Source organism: Bidens hawaiensis, unplaced genomic scaffold (assembly GCF_021521415.1).
Source record: "Bidens hawaiensis isolate Kalapana, Puna unplaced genomic scaffold, B.hawaiensis_p1.1 tig00050564_1, whole genome shotgun sequence".
Lineage (NCBI taxonomy): Eukaryota > Viridiplantae > Streptophyta > Magnoliopsida > Asterales > Asteraceae > Bidens > Bidens hawaiensis.
In genome coordinates this window covers 1-23426 of record NW_027499051.1, presented here as the reverse complement: position 1 = coordinate 23426, position 23426 = coordinate 1, and the positions used below count along the sequence as shown (strand labels likewise).

Below are 23426 nucleotides of genomic sequence, written 5' to 3'. Positions count from 1 at the left end.
GCCCCGTGTAGACCGCCTGATGACCTTCTACTCCTGGGGGTGCATCCAGGGCTGGTATACCTTGGTCACTCGGATCAAGGGTTTGAAGATCTGCGCTACCGAGCGCAGTCTTCGGTCTTGGAAACCGGAGTTCTTCTACATCTCTGCTCGCGTCGTCCCCATTGCGATGATGTTCAAGAACGGGAGAGCACTCCCCAACCTTCACGCCTCCAACTATCAGGAGACGGAATGGTTTACCAAGATCTCCCAGATCCAGACTCTGGTTTACCGCTTTGCGGAGTCTGGGATGGTGATGCTCGGGATGAGCCGGGTATGGAAGGATGCCGGTTCTGGGACGCGGCAAGTACCTATCATCCTCGAATACGGTTTGAATTCTACTCCCTACGGTATGCTCCGTTTTTTGTGCTGATTTAGGGTTTTTCTTCTAACTGTTTTTCTTTTTATTTTCAGAGGGAAACAACTTACAATTGCTTCTGCAACCGCGGGAGACTGGTGGTCCCGCTCGACTGGGTACTCGTGATCTCGACGAGAACGAGTTGCCCATTTTGGAGCAGACGGCGGATAGGTTCGTGGAGGTCTACCCACTGGGCCACTAGATTTTAAGCCAGGTAAGGGATTCTTTAATCCTCGCCCTCTGCATGCTCAGACTTCTGCTGGAGTTCCTCTAATTTTGTCATCTTCTGATGAGGAATTCGCAGATGGGCCTGTCTTCGTGAGGAAGAAGAAAGCTGCCGCCGTGAAGGGCAAGGCGAAGGTTACCTCCGCCGTCGACCTAGGAGATCAGTCTGACTCCGAGACTGAAAGCGAGGGGGCGGGGGGGGGGGGGGAACCCTGGTGGTGGTGAGACAATTGTCTCGGAGGTTGGGACAGCTGTCACCTCCGAGCAGCCAAGCGTTACGACGGTGATTGGCATGAAGAGGCCAGTTCCATCGGGTTCATCCCCGCCCGTCAGTACCTTCAAGATTAAGAAAACCCGTAAGTGTACTTTTTATTAATCTTTCCCGCATTCCTCTCTGCCATTGTTTTTAATATTTTGTTAATCTTCATGCAGGCGTGGATGCAACCGCATTCCAAAGTGGTGCGGGAAGGAGCGGTTCTGGACCCACGACGGTAGGTTTGGTCAACCTACCCGAGGCGATGACCCAGGCGGCTGCGCCTGTTTGCAGTGTTGGTTCAGTTGCTCATCCCGTTGAGGCAACTGTTCCAATTGTGACGTCATCTCTGCCGGCTATCAGTGCCATCTTCACCGCATCCTTCACTGAGCCGGCGGTGATTTTTTCTGCGGGCTCTTCCGCAGCGGCGGCCACGGTTGGGAGTTCACCTCCAGTGAGTTCACCTCCGATGGTCTTTACCGCGGCGGCTTCAACCGTGCCTCCTCCGGCACCGGCGACTACCTTGTCCCCGGCCGGTTCATCAGGTATGTTCAGGGTTGGGGCTTCTAGCCAATCTTTGCCTCCTTCCCATCTCCCTGACCTCTTGGATGGATATCCCTTAGGTTCGGGTGATGGGTTTGGCGGCTACCGGCCTGTTGTCGACCCTACAGGTGCGTAGGGTTATTTTGGCCTATTATCTCTTTTTTTTTAATCATTTTTTCCTAACTGTTTTTTGTTTTTGCAGTTTCAGATTCCAATGAGGTGTATGTTCCACAGTGGAACATCCGCCGGGGAACAACCCTTCGAACGGCTGTGGACTGCGTCAAATGGGCGTGCCACGCCGCCCCGAGCGGTGCGCTGGGGGAGGCAATGGCTAGCTACCAGGAATGTAGGCTAACCAATGAGCTTCGAATTCTCCTTGCTCGAATGCAGCCGCGCGTCGAGTTGCTTTGTCGTGAAAACGACAAGTTAAAGACGGCGCGTAGCCTGGAAGTGGCTCAGGCGCGTGCATTGCGGGAGGAGAACAAAAGACTTGCCATGGTTGCTGCGGAGAAGGAGAAGGCCTTCAAGGACCTTGAGGTCGAGGTCCAGGCCAGGCATGAGGCCGTTCCAAGGCTACCCAAGCTGTTAACGAACAGCTTAGGTTGGCTAAGGAAACTGCGCGGAACGCGACCTAGAGGGCCACCAAAGCTGAAGCCATTGCTGAGCCTCTGCGCGACGAGAATGAAGAGCTTAAAGCCAAACTAGAGAGGCTTCAGCAGGCTCATGATGCTTTGGCCTTAGAAGATGCCAAGAAACTCCAAGAGCTCTTGGACCAGAAGGGTATGCTTGACCGTACTGAGCGTAAACTGAAGGGCGTTGAAGAGGCTGCTGCTAAGGATGTGTTGCTTGCCAATCTTAACAAAAATGAAGCCGAACGCGCCCGTGATCAAGCTCAAGCTGCCCTCCAGGAAGCTCTGATCACCAAGGAATGGCTTCTACGAGAAGCGTTGTCGCAGGTATGCGTATTCCGTAATTTCTTTACGCTTTTCTTCATACTTAGAAAAGTTTTTGATATATATATTTTTATTTTGTAGGTTGTGCATCGGATTTTCACGAACACATCATATGACGATGCTATGAGCGCAGCCCTCAACGCTTCTCATGAGGATGGGGAAAAGGATGGTTTCCTGCTTGGTCTGGGGTTTGTTGAGAAGGGCATCCCGCCTTCCAACTTCCCTCTTTATGACGTGGACACTGAAGCTGCTTACGACCAAGCAGTGAACCAGTATGCTGCCTTCCCGCATCCGGTGGTGGAGAAGGTGAACGAGATTGCTGCTGCTGATGATGGGCTAACTATTCTCAAGGCTTTCCTTGAACCGCCACAGCCAACTGATGGTGCGGGTTCAAGTGGGTTTGGAGGGAGTGGTCCTGAAGTTTGAACCTTGAGATCCCTTCCCATCATTAGGATAGATTTATATATTTGTAGGCGGGTAGATACCCAGCCATTCTTGTAATGTTTGAATTTTTATGGAATATAAATGTTTTGTTAATGCAACCTTATATGTTGTGCTCATACATATTTTAGTTTAACTTAGCAATTTTCTAAGTGTTTAGGATAAGTTAACCTGTCAACGTGGTAGATAATAAGTTCAAGTTTTGCTTCCTCTATCATGATTGTGCGGGTAAGACCGTCACTTTCACTTAGTAGAATGGCCAAACTTTACCTATATCTGACCTGCGTGAAGGTTTTCCTCATCTTTTCCTTAGAAATTTTTACCGTTTTTATGTTTATGCGGGTTTTGCCGCCTTCCACACGCAACGACTTACTTCTTTCCACACTTATTTATGCGGTGAATACCGGCATATCAGTCTGGAAAGTTCATAAGTATAAAGGTAAGGCTATCAACACAATGTGATAAAGGAGAATCATTTCCATTAGAAGTGGCTCTAGGCCTTTTCTTTACAAGTTTGGAATTGATCTACATGTAACATTTGCGTAATTGAGCTCCATTCCATGTTCTTGGGATGGGGTGCCATCGAGCCTTTCGAGCCGGTATGCGCCCTTTCCCAAAACTCCTTTGATAATATATGGCCCTTCCCAGACAGGGGCCAGCTTTCCTGGGCGTTCTTGGTTCGAAGCCTCGTTGTTACGCAGTATGTAGTCTCCGACATTGAAGTTGCAGAGTTTTACCCGCGTGTTGTAGTACTTTTACATTTGTCGCTTGTAGTTCTCTTCACGCGCTGCGGCTAAGTCTCTGCGTTCTTCGGTTAGCATAAGGTCTAACCGTCTTTCCGCATCATTGTCTTCTGGTTGAGTCAATACCCTTGGTGAGGATAGACCAATTTCGACCGGGACCATGGCTTCAGTGCCGTAGGTGAGGCTAAACGGGGTTTCTCCCGTACTTGCCTTTTTCAGCGTTCTGTTTGCCCAAAAGACGTGTGGAACTTCGTCCACCCAGCCGGATCTATGTTCCAAGAGTCTTTTCTTTATGCCGTCGACGATGCTCTTATTTGATCTTTCCACCTCACCATTACCCTGCGGGTGAGCCACTGAGGTAAAGGTGTGGGTGATTTGAAGATCTTCCAGCCACATTTGTAGCTTCTTGTCAGCGAAGTTGGTGCCGTTATCGTTAACCAAATTCTGTGGAAGTCCAAAACGACAAATAATAAATTTTCAAATAATTTTTTTGATATGTTTTGCGGTTATTTGGGCTAAGGGTTTTGCTTCTATCCACTTGGTGAAGTAATCGATAGCTACCACTAGGAACTGAACGTTCCCTGCTGCTGTGGGAAATGGGCCCGTCACATCGATGGCCCACTTCTGAAATGGCCATGAAGAAGTGACTGGAACAAGTTCATTTTTCGGGCGATGCGTGTTGGGTGCGTAGAGTTGGCAGGACATGCATTTTCTGATGTATGCCAGCGCATCCGTATGCATCCCCGGCCAAAAGTATCCCGCGTTGTTTAGCTTAGCTACAACAGCGCATGGGCCTGCGTGTACTCCACAGATGCATTCGTGTACTTCCCTTAGGAGGTAATCAGCATCTTTGTCGTCCACGCATCTTAGGAGTGGGCCAAGAAAATTACGCCTGTAAAGTATGTCATCAACGAGTTGATAGTTCAGTGCTTTACAGCGTATCTTTCTTGCCTGTGTTTTGACTCTGGTAGTATACCCACCGCAAGGTAATTTATGATTGGTGTCATCCACGTTTCCGTGCCGGTTTGGATGACACAAATTTCCCAAGTGGGTGAAGGCTAATGATGCAAGCTTGCTTAACGCATCCGCATATTTGTTTTCGCTTTGCTTGACGTGTATGACTTTACAATCGTTGAAATCGCGCATAAGGGTTTTTGCTTGTGCGAGGTACAGGGCCATTGTGTCGTTCACAGCCGTGTACGTCCCGTTTATTTGGTTGGCTACTAACATGGAATCCACGTGGGCTTCCAAGTTTTTCACTCCCATCTTACGCGCAATTCTCAATCCGGCCAAGAATGCTTCGTACTCCGCTTTGTTATTCGTACTTGGAAAATCCAGTCGAATAGCGTAAGTGTACTCTTGGCCTGCTGGGTTAGTTAGTTTCAACCCTGCGCCTGAACCCTCGTTGTTGGCTGCTCCATCAGTATAGAGTCGCCAGAAATCATCAATGTCTTGTGCTGGAGAGGGTTGAGCCTCTTCCTGGCACTCTTTTTCCCGCGAAGCGGGGACTTCTGCAATAAAGTCGGCCAAGACCTGGCCTTTTATGGCTGGTCTTGGCTTGTACTTTATTGCGTATTCTCCCAATTCTATTGCCCATTTGGCTAAGCGTCCTGACAATTCGGGTTTGCCTAGAACGTTTGCAAGTTTGAAATTGGTGAGAATGGTGATTGGGTGACCTTGGAAATATCGTCTTAGCCTGCGTGAAGCTTGTACAAGCGCTAAGACTATTTTTTCCAGAGTAGAGTACCGGGTTTCTACGTCTGTTAAGACGCGGCTAACATAGTAGATTGGCATCTGGATGCCTTTCCGTTCTACTAGTAGGACTGCCCCGGTTGCTCTATCTGTGGCGGAGAGGTATAAGATTAACTCCTCCCCCGCTCCTGGTGCTGTGAGCGTTGGGAGTTCGATCAGGCGTGACCGAATCTCTTGAAAAGCTGCTTTCGCTTCTGGTGTCCAGCGGAAGTGCGTTTTCTTTAAACAATTTCTCAATGTTGACACGAATGGAAACGACCTATCCGCATGATTCGCCAAAAAGCAGTTAAGTGCAACTAGTCGTCCATTCAGTGTCTGAGCTTGTTTGATGGTAGTAGGTGATTCCATTTTCATAATGGCTTCGACCTTTTCAGGGTTCGCTCTGAAGCCATCTTTGGTAACGATGACTCCTAAGAACTTCCCTTCTTCCATTCCAAAGGAACACTTGCTCGGGTTGAGCTTCATGTTTATCTTTCTGAGCGTGTTGAAAGTTTCCTCGATGTCTTTCAACATCGCTTCTGGCTCAGGGCTTTTGATGACCAAGTCATCCATGTAAACTTCCAAGTTCCTCCCAATTTGGGCATGAAACTCTTTGTCCATCAGGCGTTGGTATGTGGACCCAGCATTCTTAAGTCCGAATGGCATCATTTGATAACAAAACGTGCCATCGGGCGTCCGAAATGCGGTTTTGTCCTGATCGTCAACGGCCATGTGGATTTGATGGTATCCCTTATACGCATCAAGGAAGCATTTAAGGCGAAACGGTGCTAACGAATCTACCTTAAGGTCAATTTCGGGTAACGGGTAACAATCTTTGGGGCATGCTTTGTTTAGGTCTTTGAAATCTATGCACATGCGCCATTGTTTGTTGGATTTTGGTACCATGACGGGATTTGCAACCCATGTTTGATATCTACTAACGCGTACGATGCCCGCGTCTAGATGTTCCTTGACTTGGGTTCTACACGCGTTAGCCTGTTCCGCCCCCATTACTCGACGCTTTTGTATGACCGGCGTAAAAGTCGGGTCACACTTGAGCTTATGCTCTGCCTTACTTCGAGGTACACCAGTCATGTCAGCTGGTGTCCACGCGAAGATGTCAGCGTTTTTCTGCAGTAAGCGTTTGAGTAAGGTGCGTGTGGGGTCGGTGATTGTTGGGCCAATGGTAACAGCCTGGTCAGGGTATTTGCCATTGAAGGCCCATTCTTCTGGTTCGGTAATGGTTGGTTTAGCCATATTTGGTTTGGGTTTAGATGAGACAGATGCGATGCATACCTGGGGAATACCGGTGATCATCGCTACACCCTCAGCTGTTGGCCACCCCATCATGCCGTGGACTGAAGATACCACGGCATTGAATCTTGCCAACCCGTCTCTCCCGAAGAGAATGTCATATGTGTGGTGTGGCTTCCTCATTACGACGAAGTCCACGTCTTCTGTGCGGGAGTGTTTCCCGTCCGTGAGAGTGACGGGGAAAGATAGGATACCCAGGGGGGTGTTTGTGCTGCCATCGAACCCTTCCATCGAGGCGTAGACCGTTTCCAGGCGTTCTTTTTCTTCGTCGTCTAGCTTGTCGAAGAACTGCCTGTACATGACCGTTGACGAAGCGCCGTTATCAGCAAGAGTGCGGGAAGTGATGTAGTGCCCCAGCTGGCTTTTGATGACTATAGGGCCTTCTTTGTTGGGCCCTCCTGGCACTCGCGGGAAGCGCACTTCAACTTCCTTCCACGCACATAGTTCTGTCGTTCGTCGTTTTCTTCCTCTGACGTTACCATGAACCATGTGGATGCTGATGTCGACGGGCTTTCGTCCGTTGCCCTTGTACCGATTATCATTTCTCCCTCCATTCTTGATTGATGCCACAAGGTGTGTAACTTTTCCATCTTTGACGAATGTTTCGACAATATCCTTCAAAGATGTACACTCCTCAGTGGTGTGGCCCTTTGTCCCGTGGAAGTCACAGGATTTGCTCTGATCAGCGTTATGGCGCTGTCGGATCATTGGAGCTTTTGGCCATGGGAGTTTCTCGGTGGCAAATATCTCTGTGATGCTTTTGGTGAGTGGCGTCCATCTAGGGTTTCGGTTTGATGAGTTCGTGTTATCCCTTCCGCCTAATAGAGGGCGAGAGCTGGATGAGGTGTCAAAGTTTACCCTTGACTGCCAAATACCAAGCTTCCTCTTTTTATTTTGCCGGGCGGTACGGACGTTGTTTTCTCTGGTCCTCTGCGTGTAGAGGTTTGTACTCTGGGGAAGATTCCTACCCAGTTGCTTTTCCGTTTCGGCAAAGCGCTTGGCTGCCGTCATGATGGCATCCCATGTGGATGGCATGCCGTCTTTACCCGTCAGCGTGCGGATAAGCTCTGGGTATTCGGCGCCCTGGATGAAAGCGGCGCGAACAAGATCTTCACTTATGGTGCCCAGACTCAGCTTCTTTGAGTTGAAGTGAGTGATGAAGTCTAGCAAAGATTCATCCTCCTCTCTAACGCAGTTGAGGATCGTCCACTGCTCTTCAGTATATTTTCTATGTTGACTGAAGTGTTGGCTGAACTTGTGCTGGAAGTCCGCCCAATCGTAGATGTGGTGGACCGGCAGACGATCAAACCACGCCCTGGCCGCTCCGACCAGCGTCATCTGGAACATATAACACCACGTGGGTTCCGTCTAGTTGCTGACGGTTGCCCCCGCTATGAATCTGTTCAAGTGATCGTCTGGGTCGGATATGCCGTCATAATTGCCGATGTTGGACATCTGTTTGGCACTTTTCAGGGCGATTGCTTTCGCAATGTCCCTTGCAAACTTGGACGTTCCCGCATTCGCAACAGTTGGCCTGAAGGTTTTGGAGAAGTCACGTGGGTTTCCCCCCGCGTTCCTTGGTTTAAAGGTTTCACCAAAATTTCTTCTCGGCTGGAAGTCCGTTTCTTTTCGCTTCTCTTTCGCCCTATGACGAGGGTTTGCGTCGCTGTCGGACTCCTCCCAATCATCGTCTAAGTACTCGCAATCGTTGCTCATGTTTAGCTGTTGTCGAGTGCTTCCGAATTCGTCATTAGCCTGTTGGAGTGAACGTAAACGTTCATCCAACTCAGCTTGGAATTCTTTCTGACGTGCTTCTGCCCACGCTTTAACTTGATCAAGTGTTTGGCGGGGGAGCCTCGTCTGTTGTTTCTCCAACTGGGTATCAATGAATCCTAGGGGAGGATTGTTTACTGCACTTGCCCCGGCTTGGGTAACCGGGGTAGTGTTCGTAAAAATTGTGTACTCACCGGTGTTCCCCCCAGTAGCTGGGGTTGTGGTTACCGGAGTTTCTTGGTCACTCGTTGGCCTTGGCATCGGAGTAACCTTAACCATCTTTCCAGAGGTTTTGAAAAAACTGAGAAAAAGAATTAGTTCTAGCTTTTATGCACGGATGGCGCCAATGAAGAAATACTATGGGACCGGCAGATTACGGACAATCTTAGGGTTTAAGTAGATGTTTCCCACGAGGGTTAGGTCCGGCAAAGATGGTTATTCTTAACCTGCAAAACAGACACCGTGAGCTCGTCACTGAGAAGGGGGGGTTCCTCCTTGTTACCACCCTCCGGCGTGAGAATCAGACTAGGTTGCTCTGAATATAAGTGTATATTAAGAGAAATAGCTAGAGAAGATAAGATAATGATACCGTTCCAAGGTGTTGGAGTATTTATAGCCGAAGGTAGGTTTCCAAGCAGGTACGGCCAGCTGTATAATATTCCTTTTCCACCAACTACGGGCTATGTACGTGCCACGATGGGAGTTGGTGAGTAGGCAGCGGCTGATAGTGGCATGGCCGGCTGTATATTATTCCTTTTCCACCAACTACGAGCTATGTACGTGCCACGATGGGAGTTGGTGGGTAGGCAGCGGCTGATAGTGACGTTTTGTACTAGAGCGTGCTCCTCCTCGTACTATTGTCGGTGAGCTGTCACCTTGTGATTGGTTCATGGGCTGCTTTGGTCAGATCTTGTCTACTTTGTCCATACCTTGGCAGGTATAGTACAAAAGATCTTCCAGAAGCGTACGGACTGGCTCTTTTGGGCGGGAATATTCCCGCCTTGCTCATTCCTTCAGGTGACATTGCTGAAGTATAAGAGTTAGTGTCTTATGCGTGTAGCCTTACCGTTAGTGCTGGTAGCCTTCCTTCTTGGCTTGTACCCATAGCTGCGGGAACAGGCAGGGTACTATACCAAGGGAGGCTTTCCTGCGGGAACAGCTGGCTTACTGCGTGTAAGGTCTTCATCTCTCTGAGCATGGTGGGTTCTGCGGGGCCAGTTAGTCTTTGCGCAGACGTACCTCTTCAAGGTGTGTCTTGCGGGTCCAACTGGGCTTTGCGGGGACCTACCTCTTCAATCACCAATTTTGATAGTTTTTCTTATGGTTTCCTTCTGGGGGTATCAGGTTTGAATCATGGCTCATGTGTGCGCCTTGAAACATGGTCGACAGTGAGATTTAGGGGTGTTCAAGAAATCCGAAATCCGAAAAAAACCGAAATCCGAACCGAAATCGAAACCCAAAAAAACCTATCCGAATTCTTATTCGGATATTCGGTTTGGATTAATCCGAATATCCGAATAACTAATTCGGATTCGGATCGGATTCGGATATGGAATTTTAAAAAATTCGGATTGTTCGGATATTCGGATATCCGTTTAATCCGAATAAAAAACATGATTTTAGTAGTATTTTCTAGTTTGGTATATTTATTAGACTATTATTTGAAGTTTAAATTTTAAATTTGTGTTAAGAGTAATTCGTATTTTTCGGTTAGTATGCTTATTGTTATTCTAAACTATTAAATGTTAGGCACAAAAAAATAGGAAAAAAATTTAGGTTTATTTCGGATTATTCGGATATTATCCGAATCCGATCCGAATTGAATTCGGATAGATTCGGATCGGATCGGATTTCGGATAGGGTCCAAAAATTTTTAAATCCGAATAACCCGAACCGAATAACCCGTTATCCGATCCGATAAACACCCCTAGTGAGATTCGAACTACCGGGGTATGGCAAGTATTATGACCTTTTGAGACAGACACCATTGTCACTACAACGGACATCTTTTAAAAAAATATAGGATTTTTGTTGTGACACTTATTCATCGTAACCCTAAAATTTTGTAAAAACACACATCCAAATAGAGCTTAAAACATGCATTTACACCAATACACTTTAATTTGTTTGTTACATAATAATTCAATAATTCCGTAAACAAATATCCTTTAGCTTGGCAATTTCACTCTTTACGGCATCGACATTTTTAATCATTGGTTCCATTTATTTGGCGAATTCTTGCCTAGAAGATCTTCCAAAAGCTTATCATCTAAATACTCAAATTCAACCACCCCCTCTTTCTCCAATCCGCCATTGTTGTCCTTAGAAGACGACACCGATGAACACGACACCGATGACGTCGAGTTTACCCCTAATGGTGCCATCGAATGCGACGTGGAAGAGTTAACATTTCGGTAACGGTAATGACCATCGTTAGGGAAGTTAAGAATAGCTTGATGACCTCTTAATGCATACGCGGCTCGATCATAAGCCCTAGCAGCTTCTTCCGCCGAGTCAAAAGTTCCAAGCCATGAACGCGCACCGTTCCTTGTAGGATCACGTATCTCGGCCGCGTACCGCCCATATGGCCGCCTTCGGATTCCTCGGAACTTGTTTTCTCTCCTTTCTCGTTCATCACTTCTTGCGGGTTCGTGATCATTTGCATCCATGGGTGTCAACTGTGGATATTGATCTTTGTGTTGATATTTGTTGGCATTAATATTAATAGGTTATCCAACCAGAATTGGTGTGACAAAGTTTGGGTCGTATGTGGTGGGTGGGTTGAATTAGTATACATTGATTCAAACGTTTGACGGACCAGCCGCTATTTCTTGAACCTTCATGATGCGCTGGATAATGCATGTCAAGTTGCACGTGCATATGCGGATATTTGAAAGTGTGGTTGAATTTCTTTAGTCGAATTCTTGAAATGAATGAGTTTTATCTCACCACACTATCGTGCCTTCAGGCGAGTATTCACGGGTGTTGCCTTAGGTGAGGGCTTTCCCGGATCGAAAGACGAGTGTATCCCGATGCTGTGAATTTAGCCAGTTTTAAATGATTCGTTGGGTTAAAAATACTTCTTCCGTCCTATTATAAGTGTCCATATTTGAAAAACACAAAGTTTAAGGTGGATTGCATGATTACTTTTTTTTTCTTACCAAATGACAATAATACCCTTGAAAAGTGGGTCAATCAATATTGTTTATTAATGTTAGTTGTGTGTGTTTAAGGTTAAACTTGAAAAATGACTAATAAATTTTGAAAGTGGACACTTGTAATAAGACAAATAAAAAAGGAAATGTAGACACTTATAATGGGACTGAGAGAGTATATAATTAAAACATCAAATTCTAAAAAAAATATTATATTAAGCATTTGCCCTCGATCCAAACTCCTTTTATTCGATACAATTTCGGTAAAACTTGTTAAATGAAAACATTAATCTAAGGCGTTCAATAAACACATGTCAAAGCCTTTTGTTACGGACTAAATACTTGAAGATTGAATTGCTTAATTGTGCTTTAACGCTTGGGCTTGTTGGGCTCGTCTCGAACTTTATCAGGCACGGCCTCAGCGAGAAAGGAGACGTATATGTCTAGTTGTGCTTGCACGACGAACGCATAGCTGGAAGTGAGCTTTTGCCTTGCTTGATGAGTCCAAGGCATGACAAAACCAATATACCATGATCATAAACGAACAGTTTGGATGGCCTTTAGACACCATACGGAGTGTGAGAGGATTGTTTCATGACGCTTTGTAACAAAAACAAAAATCTTTAACGATAATTTTTCATATTATAAGTTTAATTGAATAATATTTTATTCTCATTTTAATTTCTATATAATTATATGACTACTTCTGTTTCACGAGTAAAAGTTATCACACAAAAAAAACATATATGTTGTCCTGTCTCCTTAGTGGAATTGAATCTAAGTGGATACTTCCTTGTTTGATTATTCTTGGTCTTTTTGTGGTTTAATTTTTCTATGTTTATCATTTATTTAAGTTTTGATCAACTCATCCTCGACAATCGGGTTTAAATAATTACAAATTTATAATCAAAGCTATACTAGCTACTAGTCAATAGATACACTTGCATGCTCGTGTACGAGATCGAGTTTTTAATTTTTTTTAAAAGAAATAATATATATTTTACACATGTCACCAAGAATTAAGTATTCATCATAGGATGAAGCTTACACGGGTTGAGTGTCATCAATTCAAAGGAGTAGACGTTCAAACAAAGCCCCCATCTATTCAACGGATTCAAATCAAGACGGAACTTAAGCTTTCTAATTTTGAAAGTGAGTTTCAGCATATTAGGATTTGTTTTCAACTTTGTTTCAATGTTAGTTTGATATTTGCCTTTAGCTGGTGTTATGGGAAGACGATGTTCAAAACAAGGGTGTGAGGTAGGTTTAGGAGGCGAAATTGTGTCCGGTTAGTGGGTTCGCATTTTAACGAGCAGGCAATTAGTAATTAACCAAACATACGTTGTATATTAATCAAACATAAGACTTCTAATCATGCATATAACCTGAATATGACCTTTGTAAACCATTTTATCGAAACAAACTGAATCGGGCTTAAACCATACAAAGCATGTTTCTGGGTTGCAAACGAATTGTAACGAGTTGTAAACGAATTAAACAAATTGAAAAGGCGTAAATGGGTTTTAGTAAAGTTGTAAAACAGTTAAACAAGCTAGCAAGACGAATTAATATATTATTAAAGGGTGGGGTACAAATTTTACAGTACTAAAAGACAAACGGTAAAATTATTTTTTTTTTTAATAAAATATAATAAAGGGATTAAAGAAAAGTATTCAAGTAATATAGTAAAAGATATTTGTTCGCTAATTCTATTTGGAAAGGTTCGGTTTCTGAATATTTCTACATTATAAAAATAACTTTGAATAAGCACATAGTTATTTTGAATGAAAGTAGTTAAACCAGTGAATCAGTGATACTCATGTGTAATAAGAAATAAATGCTTTTTAAATTAATAGAAAATGATTCAGCTTGTAAGATACATTGACACATTGTTTATCAAAAGTACATAACATTGTCATACTAACTAATTTTGTGAAGAGACCTACGGTTCATATAAACATTTATATGTAATATTTTAAATATAATACATATATAGTCTGATTTAAATAGTTTTTTCTCTCTCTCACAATATCTTGAAATCACTATTTACAACCATTTATAAAATCTATAGCACTCCCATTTTTGACAACATTATCAATTATCATACAAACTAAGTTATACAATACTATACTCATATCCGACAAATTCTTATTTCACCGACCTAATTTATAACACTCCCATTTCAATTCCAACTTGTCTAATGTAAAGTAAAATATACCATTTGAATGTGTTAACAATGTCAAATCAAAGGAAGGTAGAGATAATGATCAAATCACTTGTAATAAAACAAATAATTTGTACCAAGGTCATAGATGCATTGCACTTTGCTTGTAAAAGTATACTCTTAATCCTATTGCTAATCCTTATTAGTAAACAGATGGTTAGACTTTGGTCTTTCCTACTTCTAGAAAAAAGTGATGTCATAAAGAGTCACACATTCATGCATCTCAAATATTTTGTATGCCCTTTCTGTTTCATTGATTTACATTTATAAAACCTTCAACATAAACAGATCAGGTCAACTTTTCATATAAATATATTAGATATGATTTTATAAAAACTATACCCACTAATTAAATTAATTTAAGTAAAATGTCTTAATAACATTTTTATGAATCGTACACACTTAACGAATTCGGTCGTAAGTCTCTCTATCCGGTTGGCCTACAGTTCATTCGGTTGGGCCAAGTGTTGCAAATGTTAAGTGGAATAGAAATAGAAGGGTCTATTTAAAATTTAAGGTAATTGGGCCAAATCCAAAGTAGTGTAACGGGCCATTTGTTTAGACAACACCAAAAATAATTCAGGTTGGGCCTGAGGCCGACTACACTTAGCCCACAAAGTTTGATTGTTAATTCTCAATACTATATACATACAATGATACAAACAACACACACGCACAATATATATATATATATATACACACACACATATTATTATATTAGCTAGTATTATTTAATTAAAGGATAATTTTGATTCATAGTTTAGAGTTGTTACTAGAGGTGGTAAATGGGTTGTGCCGAAACAGGTCAGGGTCGGAATTAGTCAATTAAAAAATGGTTGTTTTGGTTCGGGTCGGAACATGTTAGTGTCAACAGGTTCAGGTCGGAACGGGTCCGAGTTAGAATGGGTCAAGGTCGAAACGGGTCAACGGGTTTCGGGTCTGTTTATTTTTTTATTTTTTTTTATTTTTGAACGATGGGCAACGAAGGAAACGCTTTAGTTTTTTTTTTTAATTTATATTTTGAGTTATGATTTATTTATAAATTTTTTGAATATATTTTTATTAAGATCAAAAACCCCAAAACTGAACCTAATATATCGAAACCAAAAAAATCGATCAAAAAAACCGAAACCCAACCCTCCAGTGCGAAAACTTGTGTCGGATCGAAACCTGATTCGAGCCAAAACCTAAACCGAACTCGTTCCAATCCAAAAACCCGTTTCAACCCGAACCTTTAACTTTTCTTTAAGACACTAACCCACATCGACCCATTTATTTAAATTTGTTGACCTGTTTTGACCTGAAAATAAGATGGTAGAGTTTTAAGTGACTCATTTAGTTAAAATCTATGACTAATTCATGTGATTTCAATAACAATTCAAATTAATTAATTTTTAATTGTTTGGGTTAAGATTGTCATCCATAAATATAGTATAATGTTGAACAAGTAACTTTGATGAGTGAAAAATGTTGCGTTAAAATCACGAATATAGAAACTTGCGTGTCGAAGTAGGATTGGTGGCTTTTCCCGAAAAGTCTTCACAAATTTGAAAGTCGTCAATATGAGCATGTCACTAAACACTATAAAAATCAACTGATGCATGCACCTACACCATTTTCCATTTTTATTTTCCAAAATACAAGACTTTAAAATATTTAAATATAAATGATTAGTAATATGAAAATGATGTATCCATAGCTAGTAGTTGCTTGTTTCAAAAAAAACTTTGTAAAAATTTCATTTCAAATTGGCTTGGTTTTGTAAACGAGTCGAGCTCAAAACAAGACTAGCTTGCTCATTGGCTCGCTTGTTCTCTCACTTAGTGTTATCTAACTTTTAACACGTTATAGCGCAAGAAAAATTCTAGGCTTTCAATCTATAAGGACAACTCTTCATCATTATTAGGTCGAACGCAAATCAAGATCTTTTATTTTCTTCCTAGTTGCCAATAATCTTATCTAGGCGAACCAATCTAAGCTAAAAAAAAATTAGACGAACCGAGTTGAGCTAGCTCGATTTTTAACCAATCCAGGCTCAAGCTCAAGTTTTCAGCTAGGTTAAAAATCCTAGTCAAACTCAAGATCGCCTTGATCAGATTAACTAGGCTCGTAAAGAAACATAGTTGAATGTCAATATTAATAAAGCGACATCATGTGTTCCACTTAGGCTATGCGTAATGGAGGTGCTACAAATTGGGTCGTTTTGCGCCGTGTGGCGTCCAGCCAGCAAGGGTTGAGAATTTGTTTTTGGGGTGTAATGGTGTAGAGGCTACAATAGTAATATAATAATAATATATATACACACACACACACATATATACATATATATATATCTTACACACACATATATATAATAATAATATATATATGCAAACAACACAGACATGAGGGCGAGAAGAACTCCCCGCCTCCGCCCCTTTTCGCCCATTTATCGCCAGGGGGGTGAAGAGGTAGGTCCCAGCAGAGACCAGTTGGTCCCGCAAGACTCACCTTGAATAGGGACGTCTGCGCAAAGGTCATCTGCTCCCGCAGGACCCACCATGCTCATAGAATCTTACGCGCAGTACGCAAGCTGTATACGCAGGGAAAGCCTCCCAGTGGTGAAGTACCCCGCCTGTTCCCGCAGTTGCGGATACAAGCCATCAGGGAAGGCTACCCGCAGACAGCAGGGCTACACGCACAAGGCAATAGCTACTTCAGTAGTCACATGAAGGAATGAGCAAGGCGGGAACAATCCCGCCAAAATGAGCCAGTCCGTATGATTCTGAAAGATCTTTTGTACTATACCTACCAAGGTATGGATAGGACAGACGATCTGACCAGAACAACCCATGAGCCAATCACAGGGTGACAGCTCACCGACAACAGTACGAGGAGGAGCACCCTCTAGTACTGTTTGTCACTATTAGCCGCTGCCTACTCACCAACTCTTACTGACGGGCGTGCGTAGCCTACAGTTGGTAGAATAGTGTTACTGTTGGCCGTAACCTATTCATCAACCAGCATGGCCTGCGTATAATCCACAGTAGGTGGGACGTGCATAACCTACAGTTGGTGGAATAGTGCAGCCGACTTTGTTACTATTGGCCGTAACTTATCCACCAACCAGTATGGCCTGTGCATAATCCACTGTTGGTAGAACAGGAATACTATTCAGCCAGCTGTACCTGCTTGGAAACCTACCTTCGGCTATAAATACTCCAACATCTTGGAATGGTAAGATCATCTGTTATCCAGTTATCTAGCAATCTCTTAATATACACATATTCAGAGCAATCTAGTCTGATTCTCACGCCGGAGGGTGGTCACAAGGAGGAACCCCCCCCCCCCTTCTCAGTGACGAGCTTACGGTGTTTGTTTTGCAGGTCTCTTGAAGAACAGCCTTCTCAACTAGACCTCATCCGTGGGAAACATTACTTAACCCCCAGATTATCTATAATCTGTCCAGGGTTCACTTAGTGTTTCTTCAGGGGGGGTGTTCGCGCCCCTTCTCGCCCCATTTCGTCCAAACTCAAGCCCCACTACACTCGGCCTCGGCCTTATATATAGTAACAAAATCAACTTAAATGATGATATTATTTCATTGTTCCTAGAATCATTGATACGAAATTGGGCACATTTGTGGCTTTGTAGATCTATTATGCATTTAAACATGTGCATATGAATGATAAAAAGTTGAATATTTATACAAACTAGATGAATCTAGTTATATCCTACACATGCATCTTGCTCTTATTGCTTTGGTTTACCCCATGATATAAACTATATAAACTTACGTGAAAGCTAATTAGCTATCATACAATGATGCTAAAATAATATATATATATATATATATATATATATATATATATATAAAAGTTATATATAAAAGTTTAGATTATAAATAGGTAAATTGAAAATAAATAATTTTACCTTTTATGTATTGACCGATAATGGTCTAACCTTTAAAAATACCTGTTAACGATCCAACATTTCGACTATTTTTCTCTCAGCGAACCTTCATTAAAAAACACCTAACATCGTTAAATTTTTTTCCGAATTTCAAACCGATATTTTAGGATTTTTTTTTCCTTACACTCTATATTTTATTGGTAGCAGTTTTTAAAAACCAGTTCAAACCGGTCGGTTGAACCGGTTAAACCGGATTTCGCACGGTAAACCGGTATTTTGAGCCCGGTTTGCTAAAATATCGTACCAACGATTTTTTTCTAAAATTCCGGTTTTTACCGGCAAACCGGTTTTAATTTTTTCAAAATTAATTTTAACCTAACAATTAATATTCAAATGTGTAAACTTGAGGTGCTTTTGTATTATTTTTTAATATAGATCAACTTTCGGATTATTTTTTGTTATGCGATCACTTACTTTTAGGTTATTTTTGGAATTAAAGTTACATTTATAGAAAATTATAAGGTAAACAATTCAACCGGTTGAACCTCACGGTATAACCCGGTTCAACCGGTTATACCATTTTTTAGCTAAATCCTTTTAAAACATTAATCGGTAGTGTTATAAATTTATAATGCAATGGTGAATGGTCCCCACAGTGCAACTTGTGAACCAATAAAACAACCCGATACTATGATTGATCAGTTAACCTTTATCAATTATCTCCACATTTGCGAAACTTTATATGATAAGAACAACTTCCTTATTTTAAACTTGACACTACACATATAAAAAGTAACAGAAAACCTAAACAACTACACCTATGTCCACTTGTCCATACTAGCTGGCTAAATCTGTCCACGTAGGCGCGCCTCCAATAAACGATAAAACAGCCCACCTAATTCAATCTTTGACTTAATAAAGACAACTTCTAGATCAATTTGAAACTAAATATTAAAACATCTCACAATCTATTCGTTCAAACATCACCACCTTAACTAATATTTCTTTAAAATAATAAAAAAAAAAAAGCATTTCCTCATGTGATTAAAGAATATTAGATTCTCATTTAAACATGCTATAAGGTTATTATTTGTTGGTTTGAATGTTCGGTTTCAGTTAAGATGTATTAAGTTTGGTCACGTATAAATTACTCAGAATTGAATTAATTAAATTTTATATTCAAATCAAGCTAAACAACTTATTTAATAAACAAGCTTAAGCCAAAGTAATTTATAATTACACATTTATGCAATGTAAATAGATAAATCACAGAGCTAGTATTATGTAAATATGAGTTAAATATATAATCTAATTATTTTTTACATATCCTAATAACACTACGATTAATACAAAACACCATGTATAGCATCTTTACACACACTTAAGCGTTTAACTATTATATATGAATTAGTTTGAAATAAATTGAGTTTCTTTCTTATTTTTTTTAAATGACTTAAATATTACAATATACAAGGATTAATAATTCTTTGACATTCTATTTTACACACAAACCACCCAACAAAATAGGAATAACTAGTTTCACTCTTATTAAGTTTGAGCGCCTAGCTAGTTTATATTTTTACTTAAAAGATAGAATAATATGATGAAAATGACTGTTTGAAAAAACAACTAGATATACTTTTCCTTAAAACTGTTTCAAAGTGTTAAAATTTATAATATTTTTTTCCACCAATCATATATTAAATTACCAGCTTTTTTTGGTATGATATGAACTGATAGACGTAACGGCGAATCTTTTCGATGCTTAGCTTCTTTTTTTTTTTCTTTTTTTTTACCGCCTATAAAAATAAATGAGAAAACGAACTGAAGAGGTAGGTCCCCGCAAAGCCCAGTTGAATCCGCAAGACTCACCTTGAAGAGGTACGTCTGCGCAAAAACCAACTGGATCCGCAGGACCCACCATGCTCAGAGAGATGAAGACCTTACACGCAGTAAGCCAGCTGTCCCCGCAGGAAAGCCTCCCTTGGTACGTACCCTGCCTGTCCCCGCAGCTGTGGGTACAAGCCAAGAAGGAAGGCTACCCGCACTAATAGTAAGGCTACACGTATAAGGCACTAACTCTTAATACTTCAGTAATGTCACCTGAAGAAGGAATGAGCAGGGCGAGAATATTCCCGCCCAAAAGAGCCAGTCCGTACGCTTCTAGAAGATCTTTTGTACTATACCTACCAAGGTATGGACAAATAGACAAGATCTGACAAAGGCAACCCATGAACCAATCACAGGGTGACAGCTCACTGACAATAGTACGAGGAGGAGCACGCTCCAGTACAAAATGTCACTATCAGCCGCTGCTTACCCACCAACTCCCATCATGGCACGAACGTAGCCCATAGTTGGTGGAAAAGGAATATTATATACAGCTGGCCGTACCTGCTTGGAAACCTACATTCGGCTATAAATACTCCAACACCCTGGAACGGTATCATCATCTTCTCTCTAGCTATTTCTCTTTATATACACTTATATTTAGAGCAACCTAGACTGATTCTCACGCCGGAGGGTGGTCACAAGGAGGAACCCCCCCCCCCCTTCTCAGTGACGAGCTTACGGTGTCTGTTTTGCAGGTTGAGAAGAATAGCCATCTTTGCCGGACCTAACCCTCGTGGGAAACATCTACTTAACCTTAAGATAATCCTTAATCTGTCGGGGTCATTTAGTGTTTTTTCATTGGCGCCATCCGTGCATTAAGCTAGAACTTACTCTTCTTTTTCTCAGTTTTTTTCAAACTTCTGGAAAGATGGTTAAGGTTACTCCGATGCCAAAGCCACCGGGTAACCAAGAAACTCCGGTAACCACAACCACAGCTACTGGGGGGAGCACCAGTGAATACACGATTGTTACGAACACTACCCCGGTTACCCAAGCCGGGGCAAGTGCAGTAAACAATCCTCTCCTGGGATTCATTGATACCCAGTTGGGGAAACAACAGACGAGACTTCCCCGACAAACACCAGAACAAGTTAAAGCTTGGGCGGAAGCACGTCAGAAAGAATTTCAAGCCGAGTTGGACGAACGTTTACGTTCAATCTAACAGGCCAATGACAAATTCGGAAGCACTCGACAACAGCTCAACATGAGCAATGATTGCGAGTATGTGGATGATGAAGATTGGGAAGAATCTGACAGTGACGCAAACCCACGTCATAAGGCGAAAGGGAAGCGTAAAGAAGCAGACTTCCACTGGAGAAGAAATTTCGAAGAAACTTTCAAACCAAAGAACACGGGGGGAAACCCACGTGACTTCTCCAAAACTTTCAGACCAACTGTTGCGAATGCGGGAACGCCCAAATTTGCAAGGGACATTGCGGAAGCAATCGCTCCAAAGAGTGCCAAACAGATGTCCAACATAGGCACTTACGATGGCATATCTGACCCGGACGATCACATGAACAGATTTATAGCGGGGCAACCGTCAGTAATTGGACGGAACCCACATGGTGTTACATGTTCCAGATGACGCTCGTGGGGGCAGCCAGAGCGTGGTTTGATCGTCTACCGGTACACCACATCTATGATTGGGCAGACTTCCAGCACAAGTTCAGCCATCACTTCAGTCAACAAAGAAAATATACTGAAGAGCAATGGACGATCCTCAACTGCATCCGTGAGGAAGACGAATCTTTGCTAGACTTCATCACTCGCTTCAACTCAAAGATGCTAAGTCTGGGCACTATTAGCGAAGATCTTGTTCGCGCCGCTTTCATCCAGGGCGCTGATTACCCAGAGCTCATCCGCACGTTGACAGGTAAATATGGGATGCCATCCACGTGGGATGCCATCATGACGGCAGCTAAACGCTTTGCCGAAACGGAGAAGCAACTGGGTAGAAATCTTCCCCAGAGCACAAACCTCTACACGCAAAGAACAAGAGAAAATAACGTCCGTACCGCCCGACAAAATAAAAAGAGGAAGCTTGGTATTTGGCAGTCAAGGGTAAACTTTGACACCTCCTCCAGCTCCCGCCCTCTCCTAGGCGGGAGGGACAACAAGCAGTCGTCGAACCGGAATCCCTGATGGACGCCACTCACCAAAAGCGTCACCGAGATATTTGCCACCGAGAAGCTCCCATGGCCAAAGGCTCCAATAATCCGACAGCGTCATAACGCTGATCAGAGCAAATCCTGTGACTTCCACGGGACAAAAGGCCACACCACGGAGGAGTGCACATCTTTGAAGGATATCGTCGAAACATTCGTCAAAGATGGGAAACTCACACACCTCGTGGCGTCAATCAAGAACGGAGGGAGGAATGACAATCGGTACAAGGGCAATGGACGAAAGCCCGTCGACATCAGCATTCACATGGTTCATGGCAACGTCAAAGGAAGAAAACGACGAACAGAGCCAAGTGCGTGGAAGGAAGCTGAAGTGCGCTTCCCGCGTGTGCCAGGAGGGCCCAACAAAGAAGGCCCCATAGTCATCAAAAGCCAGCTGGGGCACTACATCACCTCCCGCACTCTTGCTGATAATGGCGCTTCGTCAACGGTCATGTATAGGCAGTTCTTCGACAAGCTAGACGACGAAGACAAAGAACGCCTAAAACAGTTTACGCCTCGATGGAAGGGTTCGATGGCAGCACAAACACCCCCTTGGGTATCCTATCCTTCCCCGTCACTCTCACGGACGGGAAGTACTCTCGCACAGAAGACGTGGACTTCGTCGTAATGAGGAAGCCACACCACACATACGACATTCTCTTCGGGAGAGATGGGATGGCAGGATTTAATGCCGTGGTGTCTTCGGTCCATGGGTTGATGGGATGGCCAACAGCCGAGGGCGTTGCTATGATCACGGGCATTCCCCAGGTATGCATCGCATCTGTCTCATCTAAACCCAAACCAAAAATGGCTAAACCAACCACCTCTGAACCAGAAGAGTGGGCCTTCAATGGCAAATACCCTGACCAGGCTGTTACCATTGGCCCAACGATCACTAACCCCACACGCACCTTACTCAAACGCTTGTTGTAAAAAAAATGCCGACATCTTCGCGTGGACACCAGCTGACATGACTGGTGTACCTCGAAGTAAGGCTGAACATAAGCTCAAGTGTGACCCGGCGTTTACGCCGGTCATACAAAAGCGTCGCGTAATGGGTGCTGAACAGGCTAACGCGTGTAGAACCTAAGTCAAGGAACTCCTTGACGCAGGCATCGTACGCGTTAGTAAATACCAAACATGGGTTGCAAATCCCGTCATGGTACCAAAATCCAACAAACAATGGCGCATGTGCATAGATTTTAAAGACCTAAACAAAGCATGCCCTAAGGATTGTTACCCGTTACCCGAAATTGACCTTAAGGTAGATTCATTAGCACCGTTTCGCCTTAAATGCTTCCTTGATGCGTATAAAGGGTACCATCAAATCCACATGGCTGTTGACAATCAGGATAAAACCGCATTTCGGACGCCCGATGGCACATTTTGTTACCAAATGATGCCATTCGGACTTAAGAATGCCGGGTCCACATACCAACGCCTGATGGACAAAGAGTTTCATGCCCAAATTGGGAGGAACTTGGAAGTTTACATGGATGACTTGGTCATCAAAAGCCTCGAGCCAGAAGCGATGTTGAAAGACATCGAAGAAACTTTCAACACGCTCAGAAAGATAAACATGAAGCTCAACCCGAGCAAGTGTTCCTTTGGGATGGAAGAAGGGAAGTTCTTAGGAGTCATCGTTACCAAATATGGCTTCAGAGCGAACCCTGAAAAGGTCGAAGCCATTATGAAAATGGAATCACCTACTACCATCAAACAGGT

General features: G+C 42.9%; 1 pseudogene; it reads right to left on the bottom strand.

The window, feature by feature from the left end:
* Positions 1–10580: 10580 nt before the first annotated feature.
* On the bottom strand, positions 10581–11039 carry LOC143598604 (ethylene-responsive transcription factor ERF098 pseudogene; annotated as a pseudogene).
* Positions 11040–23426: the final 12387 nt, after the last annotated feature.